The 15,535-nt window shown below is 35.5% G+C and overlaps 1 long non-coding RNA gene across 1 annotated transcript; it reads right to left on the bottom strand.

Annotated features, from left to right (window-relative positions):
• Positions 1 to 4,792: 4,792 nt before the first annotated feature.
• Positions 4,793 to 5,760, bottom strand: LOC126689693 (uncharacterized). The gene is made up of 2 exons (XR_007644583.1): positions 5,520 to 5,760; positions 4,793 to 5,344 (listed from the first exon to the last, which is right to left on the bottom strand). It is a non-coding gene; the product is annotated as an uncharacterized LOC126689693 (long non-coding RNA).
• Positions 5,761 to 15,535: the final 9,775 nt, after the last annotated feature.

Raw genomic sequence — 15,535 nt, 5'->3', positions numbered from 1 at the left:
AAGTGGGTATTTAGGTGAGAGTGGGGTGCAACAATTATGGCCTTGGAACTTGGTTCCAGCTTAGTCGATAGTGCTTGGTAATGCAGTTTACCGAGCATATCATGATTTTCCCGGACACGGTTCATACGCTTGTTCAGGAAAACTTATGCCGAGCACTTATTAGAATTCAAGGCCCAAAACTAGTTTTTACGCTAAGGCAGTTCCAAGAAGGGCTTAGGGCAATGGGGCTGTTCCCGTTGGGCCTGGGCCCAAGGGCCTATATGGGTCTTGGGATCTCGATGCCGTACATCTTTATTTAGCTTGAATGGGAAGAACACTTTGGGAGTAGTCTCAGAGTGTATGAAAAGAAACATCCATTTCCTGGTCTCTTGATTGATTATGATGATGGTTCATATTTTACTGATGAAGATTCAGATGATGAGGATGATAGGAATCCTAGCTGGCTTTCTCAAATGTTTGAATATGGCTTTATTAGGTTCATAAAATTAACAAGCCATAAACTGGCCAGTCAGCTTCCACAGATTATTCAAACTGCTATTAAAGGATTTGAAAGTTCTTCCACTAGACCTTTTGTTTCCATCAAATGCTGGAGCACTTTGCCAATATGGGAAAGAGATAATTGGATGAATGTCCAGCCCTCAAAACATCTCATTCTCATTAATGGTCACACTCACCAAGGGCAATGGCTTGAAGGGAATTCTCAATTGTCCTTCGAAGATCCTTTTAATCTTGCCGAATGTTGGAGAAATTATTTTAATAATCAAATTCTTGAAGTTGGTCAGAATCTATGGAAAAATTATCATTTCATAGGAAGCACAGATAGAATCTCTGTTTTTGGTCCCAAACCTTATGCTAATGCCCTTGTTCACTTACGGATAGCAAATCATCCTAATCCAAGAAGTCTTCTCATCCCAAGAAAAACTCCAAGGTTTGAGCCACTTTTATATTGCGGACTATGTAATAAATATGCTATCTATCATGAGCATACGTGTGATGATAATGCTCCATGTGATCCTTATGATGATTATCCATCCGATACTCCTTCCACTGATTGATGAGTTCACTCCTGAGGTTACTACTGTTTGAGATTGCTGTTACTTTCCCTTATTTGTCTGGCTTGCACAAAGGCCAAAATACTTCAATGTCTTTGAAGAATATGTTGCTGAAAATCCGGAACTGTTTCAAGATACCCCAGATTTGGCGGAAGATTTTGATTCTCCTATTTGTCTGGCCTGCACAACGGCCGAAATACTTCAATATTTACCATTGCTAAAAGCCTATTTCCCACCAATATAATGCTTCTGAAGATTCCCAATACTAGTGCTCATTTGAAGACAAAATTGCCAATGCTTCTAAAGGATAGTGATTATTGGTTTCTTTTGGCACCAAAGGACACCAATAATATGGCCTAAACCCTAAATTTGTAGGCCTCTTTCTGATATCTACGTATGATTCCACCTTTATGGTATATATATATGTATATATATATATATATATATATATATATGGGTTGGGTTCAAGTTACACCTGGTGTAACTCTAAACAATGTTACATTACTCAATATTTTTTAATTGGATGTGAATATTGAGAAATCCACCATTAGATTACATTATTTTCATATATTCTTCATGCTTGAAAAATTTTGAGGTGATCAAAGATTAATAGTCATATCATCAATTAATTATTAAAATTCAAATTTTTGTAATTTAAAATAATGCATAAAAAATGAGCTTATAGATCAAATGGTAAATAGCATCCAATTGATATGAAAATTGGCATACATGTTAAGAACATATAAAACCTGTAATTCAACGGTTGGATTTTCAAAATATTAATTCAATAACAAGTTATTGAATGATATAATATTACTTAGAATTACACCAGGTATAACTTGAACCCAACCCTATATGCAGTGGCGGACCATCACAAAGACCGAGGGGGGCCTTGGCCCCCCCCAAAATTTTTGAAAAAAAATTAATGATTTTCTTTTTTGAATTATCTTAAATAATTTAAAATTTTTTAAAAGAACGCTATCATTTTTGGTCCCATATCTGATAATATACATATGTATTTAAGAAAGTCTAAAAATAAACATGACTTTCATTTAAATAGAAGAATAATGCTAAAGATACAAACTATTTTACAAAAAATGTTATAAAATGCTAATGTAGTGAGTAGTTATTGGTAAATGAAAAAGTAATATTAATGGTGGGTTTAAGTGAAAACCCATAAGAGATTGGTTACATTAACATTTTGTAAAAATATTGTAAAATAGAATACAATCCAAAATATTTTTGATTCTATCATTTTTCCACTGCTACTACAGTTTTGTGTTTACAGTATAAAAGTACAAGTTTTGTGTGACTAAATTAGATAAGAAAGAGTGAAAGACAAGCTTAAAACTTCCATAGGCTCCTCACCCATGTACTGCATTCTTGTATTACTTTACTTTTCATTTGCTATCTTTTGATTTCATACGCACAAATTTTTACAAATGGCCCCTCCAAAAATAAATTCTTGGTTTCGCCACTGCCTATATGTGTATATATATATATATATATATATATATAAAGTTATCTTTTCTAGTTACATTGTTATATCAAAGTTACAGCCTTGTGCATGTTATTTTGATTTGACATCTGAGATAATTATTTTGTTACTGTATATTAATTTTGGTATGGCTATTGATAAGCTAGATAGCTTGTAAATGACAAGCTAACACGTGTGTTTGAAAAAATTGAATGTTTTTCAGTTTACACTTGTCAAGCAATGTTTATATGTTCTCCCAAGTTTCACACTGTTGTTTTCCAAGGCATTGGGATTTATGTGTTTCTTTGTAAAAAGAATCGCAGGGGCTGAAATAATATCATTATGTTTCTTTAAATTTGTAATTCATTTTTTATTTATATTTTACTTTTATTCTTTTATTTAAATTTGTAATTCATCTAATTGTGAAACTTGCACTTTACTGTTTAGGTATGTGAATGTAAGGAATTAAGAATGATGAGCACATATATGAAGTGTAATGCTAATGTGCTCATAAATGTTATGTAGGATCAATTTGCTGAGAATTAAGTTTGTTTAATTATATATGTCTGGCGTATTTTATGTTAGACCTAATATTGATTCAACGATTGACCGATATCTTTTTTTTTTTTTAAGAAATTAGATAATGAACTTTTTTGTTTATTTTCCAGGATATGGTATTATGCAAGTCTATCCTCAATGAGTTTGCTATCAAGACGAACGTGGAAAAACCTACTTACAATACTGCTCAGCCAGAATCAAAAGGGTTTCTTCTAGTTTTCAGTTCTTTGGATTTCAATGGTATTTCATATACTGATGGACATAGTGGAAACAAGAAAGAAGTTGAACAGTTGGCAGCACTGGAAGTTATTATCTCTCTTTTGGGTATCTTTTTTCTCTATGATTATTATGAAATATTCTTTAAACTATTTATGCCTCTCTCTTTTTTTTCGCTGAGAAACTATTTATGCCTTTTGTGTGCTAAATTTGGCAAAATAGATTAGTCCCTAATTATATTGATTTCTTTTCTTTTTCTTTTTCTTTTTTGATCACTTTAAAAGAAGGTGTACCCATTAGGATTGTGAAGAACCTCAGGATTTGTTGGGATTGTCATGAAGTAGCAAAAAAAATCTGAAACTTCTAACAGAGAGATTATTGTGAGAGACCGGAATAGGTTTCACCATTTTAAAGACGGTGACTGTTCTTGTAAAGGTTATCGGTGAAATAATTAAATGCGCTAACCCTTCACTTCATTTATTCAAGGATGATTTTAGTTAACATATTCTGTGACTGTCATATTAGTTGTAATTCTTTGTTGTACTTCCACTGCTACTGCAGTTTTGTGTTTACAGTATAAAAGAATAAGTTTTGTGTGACTAAATTAGATAAGAAAGAGTGAAAGACAAGCTTGAAACTTCCATAGGCTCCTCACCCATGTACTGCATTCTTGTATTACTTTACTTTTCATTTGCTATCTTTTGATTTCATATACACAAATTTTTATAAATGGCCCCTCCAAAAATAAATTCTTGGCTTCGCCACTGCCTATATGTGTATATATATATATATATATATATAAAGTTATCTTTTCTGGTTACATTGTTATATCAAAGTTAAAAGCAAGTTGAACTTCAGAATTTTCTTTCCTTAAGTTAAAAGCAAGTTTTTACTTCAGAATTTTCTTTCCTTAGAATTTCTTCCCTTAGAAGCCTTCTTTGAGAGAAAGTTCCTTGCTTCTACTATCACTATTTCCTACTACCTTACAATCTTGTATCTAGGACTAGAACAAGCTTTGTAAGTGTTAACCCGTAACTGTGGAGATCTTGTAACTACTACTACTATAAGTGTTTGTTCTACTTTCAATAACAAGTATTTTCAGTTTTTTGTTCATTATACTACTTGTTGCTACCGCCATCTTGGACGGTTCTAAATTTTTATTGCTTTCATTTATATACTGCTTGGCTGGTTCTACCGCCTTACTATTGTTTTAAATTACTTTGATTATAACTGCTATATCGCCTACTTGGCTGGCTTTGCCGCCTACTTGGTTGGTTCTACTTTGCTTTTACATTATCTTTACTTTCTCCATATATTATTACTGTGCTTCCGCTTCAGCTTGGTGTCCCTTCCCCCTTTATATATATATATATATATATATATAAAAGTATCTTTCAGCCTTAGGATTAGTCTTGAATATTTATTATCTAGATTGAATTACTGATATTCAAAATTAATCCACCTAGAAAAGATGCAACCTACATATTAATGTTCTAAAAGTTCACGAAAACTTTATTGTAATAAAAATGAAAAGATCATCTTCACAGATATGAAGATAATTTTTCACACATACAAGCATCTTTTAGCCTCACAATTTAGGTTTCTTTCAACTTCAAAAAAGTTAATCTCCCATCCTTCGGAAAAAAAAAAACAAAAATAAAAAGAATAAATTACAAGTTTCATCTAACAAAGTCTAAATTTACAAGATGATGTAACAAACCTCATGAATGAGAGGACACCATTCATCCTTTATTTTCTTTGATACGTGTTCCATTGCAAGTTTGGCAACATCTTGTTCATGAATGAGAGAATACCCTTCAATCCTTTATCTTATTTGAATTGCAAGTTTGGAAATGTCTTGTTTGGCTTTTTTTCGATGTGAAAAAGTGTTTGGAGAGGTATAGCTCCCTCCATCCATTTCGACCATTGACCTAAACTTTGGTCCATGCAGTGTTCCCTCATTACTAGTTCCATATATTGGCCGCTGAATGGCCCATTGTAGTGTGTATTCATGTAGTCTGCTCTTGTACGTCCAAGTGTTCTGTAAGGCTTAAACAAATTCAAATCCAAAATATTCAAAACAAGTTTGGATAGAGAACAAGCAAACAAATTTCAAAAGCTCAGATCTTTGAGTAGTAAGTACTATTAATCAAAACCCAAAAAGGAAAATGTATGAAAAACACAGACAAGTAAAATCCAAAAAAGCTTAGACTTACGTGAAGAATAGGACAACGCTACAGAAGTAGAGGCAGGCTGAGGCTGAGGCTAAGGTTGAGGAAAGACATTTGAGCTCATTTCCATCATTTTCAAGGGTTAAGAGGAAGAAGAAGCCATCAGCTATCTCCAAAATGTAGTAGGCTCACTATGTCTGTGAGTATGTGTGTTTGTGTTCAAAGAAATGAGAGAGCTCAAACAGTTAGGTATGTTTGGTTGGAGGTGGAATGGGGTGGATGAAAAGTAAAGGAGAGAAAAGAGGAGTGGGTGTTGTTTGGGGAGGAGGTAACTAGATAAAATTTTTGAGTGGGGTCCAAGCATTTTTCACCCGGGCCCACACAAAATCTACCTCTCTAAAATAGAGAGAATACAAGCGGGAAAATGCCTATTGAATGTGAAAGACAAATGTGCCCCCACCTTTTTGCTCTTACCTACCTTCAGCTAATTCCCACTTTCCCACAGAGCTCTCATTAATCTTCAGCCTCTTCACAGTTCAACTATAATAAAGTATCAACTTCTCTCTCTCTCTCTCTCTCTCTCTCTTTTCCTCCTCCTTGTCATCATTCTCTCTTTTGTTATCTTCTTTGCTTTTTGTTTTCTTTTGCAGTTGAGAATCAGGTGTGACCTTCTCCTTTTTTTTTCCCTCATCCTTGTCGTCACTCTTTCAATTGTTAATCTTCTTTGTTTTGTTTTTTTGTTTTTCCCCTTCTACAGTTGAGAATCTCAAGTATGGCTCTGACCCTTTTGTCTCCCCCTTCTTGTCATCACTCTCTCTGTTTCTAATGTTAAATCTTCTTTGTTTTGTTTTTTTCTAGATTTTTTATTCTTTTTCCTTTTGTATCTAAACTTTGTGCTCTTTTTATTTTCCGTTGAAAATGCAAATAGAAGACTCAGAATCAAGTTGCGCATTTATTCATTTTCTTTGTGTTTATTTTACCCAATTTTTGCTTGCTTAGATCATCTGTGTTTTTATTTCTAATTTATTCCTATTTTTTCGCACTTGACCCTTTGGTATTTTGTTATTTTCTTTTTCTTTTTTTGTTATTTATTTATTTATTATTATTTTTTTGCAAACCTTATCTGGCTTTATGAAATCTAAGCATATAAAGAAGTTGTGTTTTGTGTGTGAAAGAGACCATGTGGGTTGTTTAAGGTTCATGTACTTTAATGAGTTTGGTTTTTATTATTTATTAGTTGTGATTGTTAGAATTTGTTTGTTTGGTTAAAATGAATTGACCCCTTGCAAATTAATTAATTACCCAAGTTAATTAATTAGGTTCAATTACATGCTATGGCGTGGTAGCACAAACAAATCACCAAATTATCTAAATGCAGCGGAAAATAAATTTGACACGGGTGATTTGTTTACGAATGGGGAAAACCACCGAGGCAAAACCCCACTGGGTGATTTTAAGGTCATCACTCCCAAGAATCCACTATTATTAATCACAAGCGGTTACAAGTATAAGAAATCTTACCAAACCCTTTGGCCTATCCTAAAATACCAACCTACAGTTGAACCCTTATCCCAATACATAATTGGACTTGTATCGTAGCGGCAATCTTTCCCTTGATGCATGAATCCGAGTATGTAACTAACCAATGATGCACAGATCCAAGTACGTGACTGACACTAGCAACTTGAAGAAGATGTTGGTTGCAAAGTTCTTCAATTTATCAATGATGAAGATCAAGAAGCTCCTTGGTTATAAAACCCTTGGCGTAAAGACGCAGTAGCTTTTTCAGAGAGAATAATGAACTAGGTCACTTTCTGCATGTGTTCTCCTTGTATGATGGCCTTTAAAATAAGCCTTATATATGTCTAGGGTTGTGAGAAAAGAAACCCTATACAAATATTTCAGCATGGGCCGAAAATCAGATTTAGAAATTCTGATTTCGTAGATCTCGATAGATTCAGCTTCTGTCAAGCTTCGTTCTTAAATCTCGATAGATACTGTTTTTGTCGAGGTATCTATCGAGTTTTAATGAACAACTCTTCTTCACTTGTTTCTTGGTCAGATCTTCATGGCTTTAACATTTAACTTGAACAACATGTTTCTTGAAGTTTTAAACCCATCCTAGATCTACCAAATTACAAGTAAAGTGCATTTTGTCAAAGGATTAGCCAATTACATAAAATATGTCCCTAACACAGTTGGTGTAAGGATTTGACTTATTAGTGTTTGTGTTTTGTGTGTGAAAGAGACCATGTGGATTGTTTAAGGTTCATGTGCTTTGATGCTATTGATTTTTATTATCTAATATTAGTTTTGCTTGTTAGAATCTGTTCGTGAAAAGTTTTGATTTATTAGTGCAAGTGTTAGTGGCAAGAGCAACACTTGTTGATTAAGATTCATGTCTTTGGTTATGTTTCATATTATATGTAGACTTATTTCAATAATCTTTTTACAAATAGATGTACATAATGATTTTTATTTGTATTATTATTTATAAGTAGTTTATTTTACATGCCTAGATATGTGTAGTAGTCTTTTTATAGTGTCTCTTTGCTAGTTATGTTTTGGATGATAAGAACTAAGATACAAGGGTAAGGTGTTTTAATTAGTATTATGACTAATGTGTTGATTATTCCTTACTTGTGATGGATATTTGGTAGAAGAATAATCCAACTAATTGAGATAGTAGTCCACCGGAAGATTTGAGTAAGAGTTGGGAGGAAAACTTTCGAGATCAATTAAGGAATATTCATGAATTGAACCAATTGATTTGCAACTTTTGACTGATTGGCAGAGAAGACGAGATGTAACAGTTTTGCAACTTCTTGTACGTGTGGTGCATGCAATATGGATGATGGGCATATACTGTAATCCACGTTATGTGGATACGGTAATTACCAAAGTAGTGGGGAAAGATTAAACATTGAGCAAGAACTAATGAGTCAACTTAGTTGTAGTGAGAAATGTCGAGATATAATTAGAATGGGGCCTTATGCCTTTGCTAAGTTGTGTGAAATTCTTCGAGGAACTAGTCATCTTCAAGACACTAGGAATTCTTCTGTTGAAGAGCAAGTAGCCAAGTTTCTTTACATTTTAGCACATAATGAGAGAATTTGTACAATTTCCTTTGTCTTCCATCATTCTAGTGAGACTATAAGCCATCATTTTCACAATATGTTGAGAGTAGTCATCTACTTGGAAGTCAATTTCTTCTACAACTTAATGGGGGCAGAGGTTCCCCCACAGATTCGAAATAGTCATAGATTTTACCTATACTTTAAGGTAAACATATATTCAAGCAACTATATGGAAAATTTTCTAATATGAGTAAAAAATTATTGATTTAATAGATTGCTTTAATTCCAGGATTGAGTAGGGGGGCAATTGACGGGACACATATTTGTGTAAAAGTGTCATGAAAAGATGCACCTAGATATCAGGGGAGGAAAGAGTACATAACTTAAAATGTATTAGTAGCATATGATTTTGATATGAGATTTACATACGTTTGACCTAGATGGGAAGGGATTTCCTTTGACTCGATGATAATTAAAAACACTTATATATATATATATATATAGTGAATAACTTATTTTCTTAATAGGCAAATATTATCTAGTAGATGCAAGCTTTATGCTGAGAAGTTGAATTATCATGCCATACAGGGGTGTACATTATCATTTGAAAGAGTATTTAGCACATGGCCTAGAAAATGCTAAGGAAATATTTAATCATTGGCATTCATCTTTGCACAAAGACATTGAAAGGACATTTGGTGTGTTAAAGAAATGATTTCCTATTATATCTAGAATGACAAAACCTTTTTTTTTTCCCCAGTTGATACGATTGCTGAGATTATCTTGGCTTGTTGTATATTGCACAACTATCTTATGGGAGTGGATCTAGATGAAAGATTGATTGCAGAAGTTGATCAAGAGATCTCAAATGGTGACATACATAATGAAGCTAGAAACAGTACAAATGATAGTGATGCAGATGCTAGAAGAGAAGCAATATTACGAACTAATATAGCAACTAGAATGTGGAATGACTATGTATTTTTGTCATTGTGTTATGGGATTTGACTTGCTTTTGTGTATCTTTCTCTATATAATAGTTGTTTTGCATGCATTGTTATGGAACATTTAACTTTGTTGCTTTTATACAACTATTATTGTAACCTTATTAATGTTTTATTCAATAATTAGACTTTTATTAGAACTAGTTTTGTTGCATGTGCAAGGCACATGGAAAACACTATCTAACTACAAATAAATATTTTATGATAGGATTAGAATAGTTAAAACTAAGTCATTATTGAAATATTAATTAAGTTTTTTTATTTTTTTATTAAATATTGATAAGTTACAAAAAAAAAAAAAAAAAAAAAAAAAAAAAAAAAAACTGGTTAGAAATCATATCAAGTCTACATAAACAACTCTATCTCATTTGCTAATAGAGAATGCAAGATAGCATTTAAGGAGAACAAAAGCTTCAGTGGGAGTAATTTTTTAGGTGAACAAGGTAGAAGTAATAATCACAAAAAAGCAACTTCACAACTTTGTTGAATACAAAATTAATTTTCACCAAGTAATTCATAACCTTCATGATCAGAGTCCTACACATATCTTTCTCAAAAAAAGAAAAAAGAAAAAAAGAATCCTATACACATTACATTATGCTATATCTTGTATACAAAGTTCATATTGATGTATATATAGTAGCCTATAGAAATCATGTATCTTTGTCAGCTCAAAACAATCAGACATACCGTTCTACTCTAGCTTCCAAACTTTCCCCAATGCTTCTTTCATACTTTTTTGTGAAAGATCACATGCATAGAAACCTGCAAATGAAAAAAATGTCCACTAAGCAGCCATATAAGCCAATTGAAGGGAAGACAAGCCATTCACGTTGACGATGCAAAAAATCAGTAGTTGAGCTCCTCGTCGTAGCGGATGGACGATGCTGTGAATGGGGTTGTCTCTGTAGAAGGAAAATCTGCAAAATGAACTGGGTGGAAGAGTAACACGCCAGTGTGCCGTCACCCAAAACGTCTCTGATACTTAAGTTAGTAAGGGAGAAAGATTCTTAGAGAGAAACAGAATAGAGAGCGATTTTCGTAGAGTATTTGTGTGTGTGATTGGTCGTACCTTGGGTTTCTGGTACTTTTTCTTTTATAGTTGAATGCCTAATCAATGGGCAATGAATCATTGTATTTATGCTCAACGGCTAGTGCATTATAGAATCTTTGTTTGAAGTTCATAGCTCATTCTGTGATCGTTGCTCTGTTCGTTACGTTTTGTCATCAATGATTGTAATAAATGCGTAATGTCTTCTCTGGGTAAATGACAATCTTCGCGTAGTGACAACCATATCCGACTCATTAGCTGCCCCCTTGTTCGAATTGTCGTCTGTTAGACGAGATAAGAACAAATTCGTCTGACGCTTCGTATTCCGTGTATTACGCATTTATGACGGTTTTGATGTTTGAGCAGTTGAATGCCACATGTATGGCCAGGATGCGTTCATTGTGCAGACATGTCTTGGTTTTCCTACGCGTGTTTTGGCCACTTGTTTTGCATTTTTCCCTCGTCTTTCCTTTCTTCTATATTTTTTCCTTATTCAGTTTTTGTTGTAGGGTTCGTTTCTCCTCCGAACTTCCTTTCTCTGTCCTGCGTTTCCTAGTAAGTTCTTCATGCTCCTTCTTCTTTTCTGGTTCTTCAATGGTAGATTATTTTGTTGTTAGGGTAGATTGTCCTTCAGTAGTTTTCTTTTTTGCTCATTTAGGTTGCTTATTTGAGTCTGTAGAGGGGGAGTGTCTCGAGATGGTTAGTTTCTTCATAAGGGAGGACTGTCCATATACTTATGTCCTTTCTTTATTATTCCCTCTGGTTTCCTATTCTGCTGAGATAGCCAAGTTGTTAAAGATGTTTGAGGTAAGGTCTAGTGATCTGGAGACAGGTTATCTTCGTCTGATGATTGCGTGATCTCGGAGGTTACTTCTGTTTCCACCCCCTATAAAACTTGGAATATCCTATGTTCCCTTACGGGAAAGGACGTGCAACGGATCAGGGATAGGTTTCAGTTCCTTGATTCGGTAAAAATTAGGATCCCGAGTGACGAAGAGAGGGCTTGTCACTCGTATGTTGATGAGGTTTGTTTTTACGAGGCCGACTTTACCAGTGGCCTTCGTTTCCCTATTCATCCCTTTGTTAGGGAAATTTTTTCTTACTTGCATCTTGCTCTGGCATAATTACTGCCTAACTCCTGGCGGATCATTGTTTCTTGCATGATGGTTTGGATGTCCACCAATGATGGTGATGTCATTAGAAGGGACGAACTCCTCCATTTCTATCGTCTGAGGAAATCGAAGGACCCCGGCTATTATGAATTTAAGCTGTGGGATAGGGCTTCTAGGTTAATCCTCGAATACCCATCGTCTCTTCGAAATTGGAAGCCAAATTACTTTTTTGTCTCTAGAAGTGGTTGGGAGTTCATTCCTGGTGAGGACTTGGATGAAGCCCCCAAGTTTTTTTGTAGTTGGGGAGTTCCTGTGTCTGGTGCATCTTTCTTGTCTTTTAGTTGCTTTTCCCTTCCTTCATGAGTGATGATGATAGATGACTTACTTGTGTTTCTGTTTGCAATATCCCAGCGTCCTTGTCTGAAGAAAAGGTATCAGCGTTGAGCTGAAAGAGTGAAGGAGTACTTGGAGTCTGTCAAAGATTTTGATGAGCTTTTCTCCTTAATCTCTATTTATTCACTTTTTGGGTCCGGAACTGTTTACTAAGGTTCAGAAGAATTTGGAAGTTGTAAAGAAGAGTAAGCCCTTCTTTCTTTTTGTCTTCTTCTTTCTTCTCTTTTTTTAATTTTATTTTTTTGTCCTTTCAAGAATGAAGACTAGGTTTAGCAAGTAGAAACAGGCTGAGGCCTAAGAGAAGAAGGCCAAGGGTGGCATCGTCAGTGGTATTTTGTCAAAGAAAAAGATGCGCGGTGCCTCTAAGAAAGATCCTGTGATGACACTTACTCCTGCCCACTCGCCTACCAAGCGCCCTGCCTCTCCTACCTCCTCATTGGAGGTGATTGCCTCTAGTGGAGAGGAGGTTAGGAAGAAGAAGAAGAAGAAGAAGGCTAGTGGTAAGTCTTTTCTTCCCACCTTTTGGGATGATGCTGATGTGGTAGCTTTGAAGGCTCATGAAGTGTTCTCTGTGGATGACCTAAGCCCTCTGATGGCGAAGTTGTCCAGTGAGGTGATGTCGACCCATATTCAGAAACTTGTGAAAGTAAGCATTGCAGGCTTATTTTATTTTATTTTATTTATTTTTATTTTTACTTCTTCTTTCTCTTTGCTTTACTTCTGCTAAGGGAAAAAAAAAAGTTTTTTTGCAGGCAGTGGGGGAGTCTCTGTTCGTCTCGGGAATGCTCGTGGACTTAGAAAAGAAAGTGGCCACGTCTGAGCCTTTGGTCAAGTCTTTATCCGTTGAGAATGAGACGCTTAAGAACAAGGTTGCTATTCTCATTGCCGAAGTTGAAAATGACAAGGAGCACGTGGCAACCTTGGAGAAAAGCCTACAAGTGGAAAAAGACTTCTGTAGGCTGAAGGACAAGTAGATTGGTGACTTGGAGCTGAAACTGCGGACAGTTGGGGCCACGGCGGTACATGACTTCAAAGACTCTGATGAGTATTCCGATGAGTTGTGCAAGTACTACATGGAGGGCTTTGATCTTCTCGTGAAGTGGATGGCAAAGCATCACCTTGGCTTGGACCTCTCTGGCTTGGCCGTGTATGACGTTGAGAAGGAACTTATGTCTAATCATCCATATGATGCTACAGCAGAGAATGTGATGGAGGGAGCCACAGACGCTGCTAAAGTAATGTAGGAGGCCGCAATTACAACCCTTGCAGACCCTGCCCCTGACGAATAGTAATCTTTATTTTTTTTCCTTTCCTTTTTTTCTTCCCCCCCCCCCCCTTTTTTATTGCAAGGCAAGAACAATATTTTTCTTTGGGCCTGTTGTTTTGGCCAATTGAACAATTCTTTGGGGCTCATTGTTTTGGGCAATTAAACAATCACTTTGACAATGATAGGTAGGTTGGTTGCAGCAAACAACTCTTTTTACGTTTGGTTGTGCTTGGACGACCTTTTATGACGATGTGCTGAAGAAACTTTCTATACTTAGCTCACGTTTGAATAGCTTTTTGTTTTTGGCTATGTTGGAACAATCATGTGTGAATGATGATTTTGATCATGTTTGAACACCTTAGCACTTAAGCTGTGTTTTGACCGGCTTTCTATTGAGCCATGTCTGGATGACGAGCTTAGTAGTCCTTAGCCGTGTTTGAACAGTGTTAGGACATATGTGATTTGATGTTAGGAACATATGTCAATTTAGAATTGGCTAATCCTTTGACAAAATGTACTTTACTTGTAATTGGGTAGATCTAGGATGTGTTTAATGCTTTAAGGAACAATTTTCAAATTCCAGTGTTAAAGCCATGCAAATCTGTCCAAGAAACAAGTGAAGAAGTGCTGGATTTTAAAGCTCTACAGCCTGTATCTATCGAGGTTTAAAAATCTGCTAAAGCCCGATACTCGACAGCTAGCTCGATAGATACCCTATCTGTCGAGGTTTATGGAATTCAGTTTTTTAGAACTGATTTTCATCCAATCTGTATGTATATGTTTGGGCTTTCTTTTCTCACAACCCTAAACATATATAAGGATTACTTTAAGGGCCATCAAAGGTTGCGCAAGTGTGAAGTAAAGTTTTGTTCATGCAAATTGTGACTCGAGATAGAATTTGCCCTAGTTCATCTTTCTCTTGAAGAAGCTGCTGTATTTGTACACCTTAGGGTTTTGTGACCAAGGAGCTTTGTGATCTTCATCGTGTGATGAATTGAAGAATTTTGTAGCCAACATCTTTCTCAAGTTGGTGACTAAGTCACGTATTGGGATCCGCGCATCTATTGGTTAGTCATATACTGGGAGCCATGCATTGAAAAGGAGAGATTGTTACTATAGAACAAGTCCAATTGGGTATTGGGGTAAGGGTTTAACTGTAAGTTGGTAAAAGGTACTGGGATTCCTTTACTTGTAACCGCTTGTTTTGATCATAGTGGATTCTCGGGAGTGGTGACCTTAAAATCACCCGGTGAGGTTTTTGCTGTGTAGGTTTCCCCATTCGTAAACAAATCATAGTGTTAATTTAATTTCCGCTGCATTTAGTTATTTGGTGATTTGTTTGTGCTACCACGTGTTTTGTATGTTAATTGAATTAATTAATTAACTTAGCTAAATCAATTGGTTAATTTATCATAAGGGGTCAATACATTCTTGGCCTATCAAGTAGTATCAGAGTAGGCACACTCTGATTATGTTTTAATCTTTGCTGTGTAATCCATTGACCCCTGTTTATCATGGATAGATGACAGTCTCTTATCATACCTCATTTATTTGATGGCACTAACTATGCATACTAGAAAGTACACATAAGAGCTTTCTTGCAGTCATTGGATGAAAATGTGTGGCAAGCTGTGGAGATAGGCTGGACCAAGCCTACGGAAGTATAGGCCAACTGGGACGATGCTAAGATCAAGGCGGCAAACTTCAACAGCAGGGCATTGAATACAGTCACGAATGAGGAGTTCAAGAAGATATCCTCTACTGAAACCACTAAGGAAGCATGGACCATTCTCTAGACAACCTATGAAGGAACCAAGGCTATCAAGGATTCAAAGATTTAGAGGCTTACTACGAGCTTTGAAGAGATTAAGATGGAGGAGGATGAGTCATTTGATGTGTTTTATCCCAAGCTCAAGGACATAGTGAACTCAGCCTTTAATCTTGGGGAAACCATTCCTAAACCCAAGATTGTCAGAAAGGTGCTTAAATCCCTACCTGAGAGATTTCACGCCAAGATCACTACGATTGAGGAATCAAAGGATATTGATAAAATTCCTTTGACAGAGTTGGTTTGCAATCTGCAGACCTATGAGTTGGGTTTGACAAGGATCGGGAAATCAAGTAAGAGCAAAAGCATGGCATTGAAGGCCAAGAGCA

This window comes from Quercus robur, chromosome 6, assembly GCF_932294415.1.
Source record: "Quercus robur chromosome 6, dhQueRobu3.1, whole genome shotgun sequence".
Classification (NCBI taxonomy): Eukaryota; Viridiplantae; Streptophyta; class Magnoliopsida; order Fagales; family Fagaceae; genus Quercus; species Quercus robur.
The sequence above is the reverse complement of the archived record's forward strand: the minus strand, read 5'-3'. Positions and strand labels throughout refer to the sequence as shown.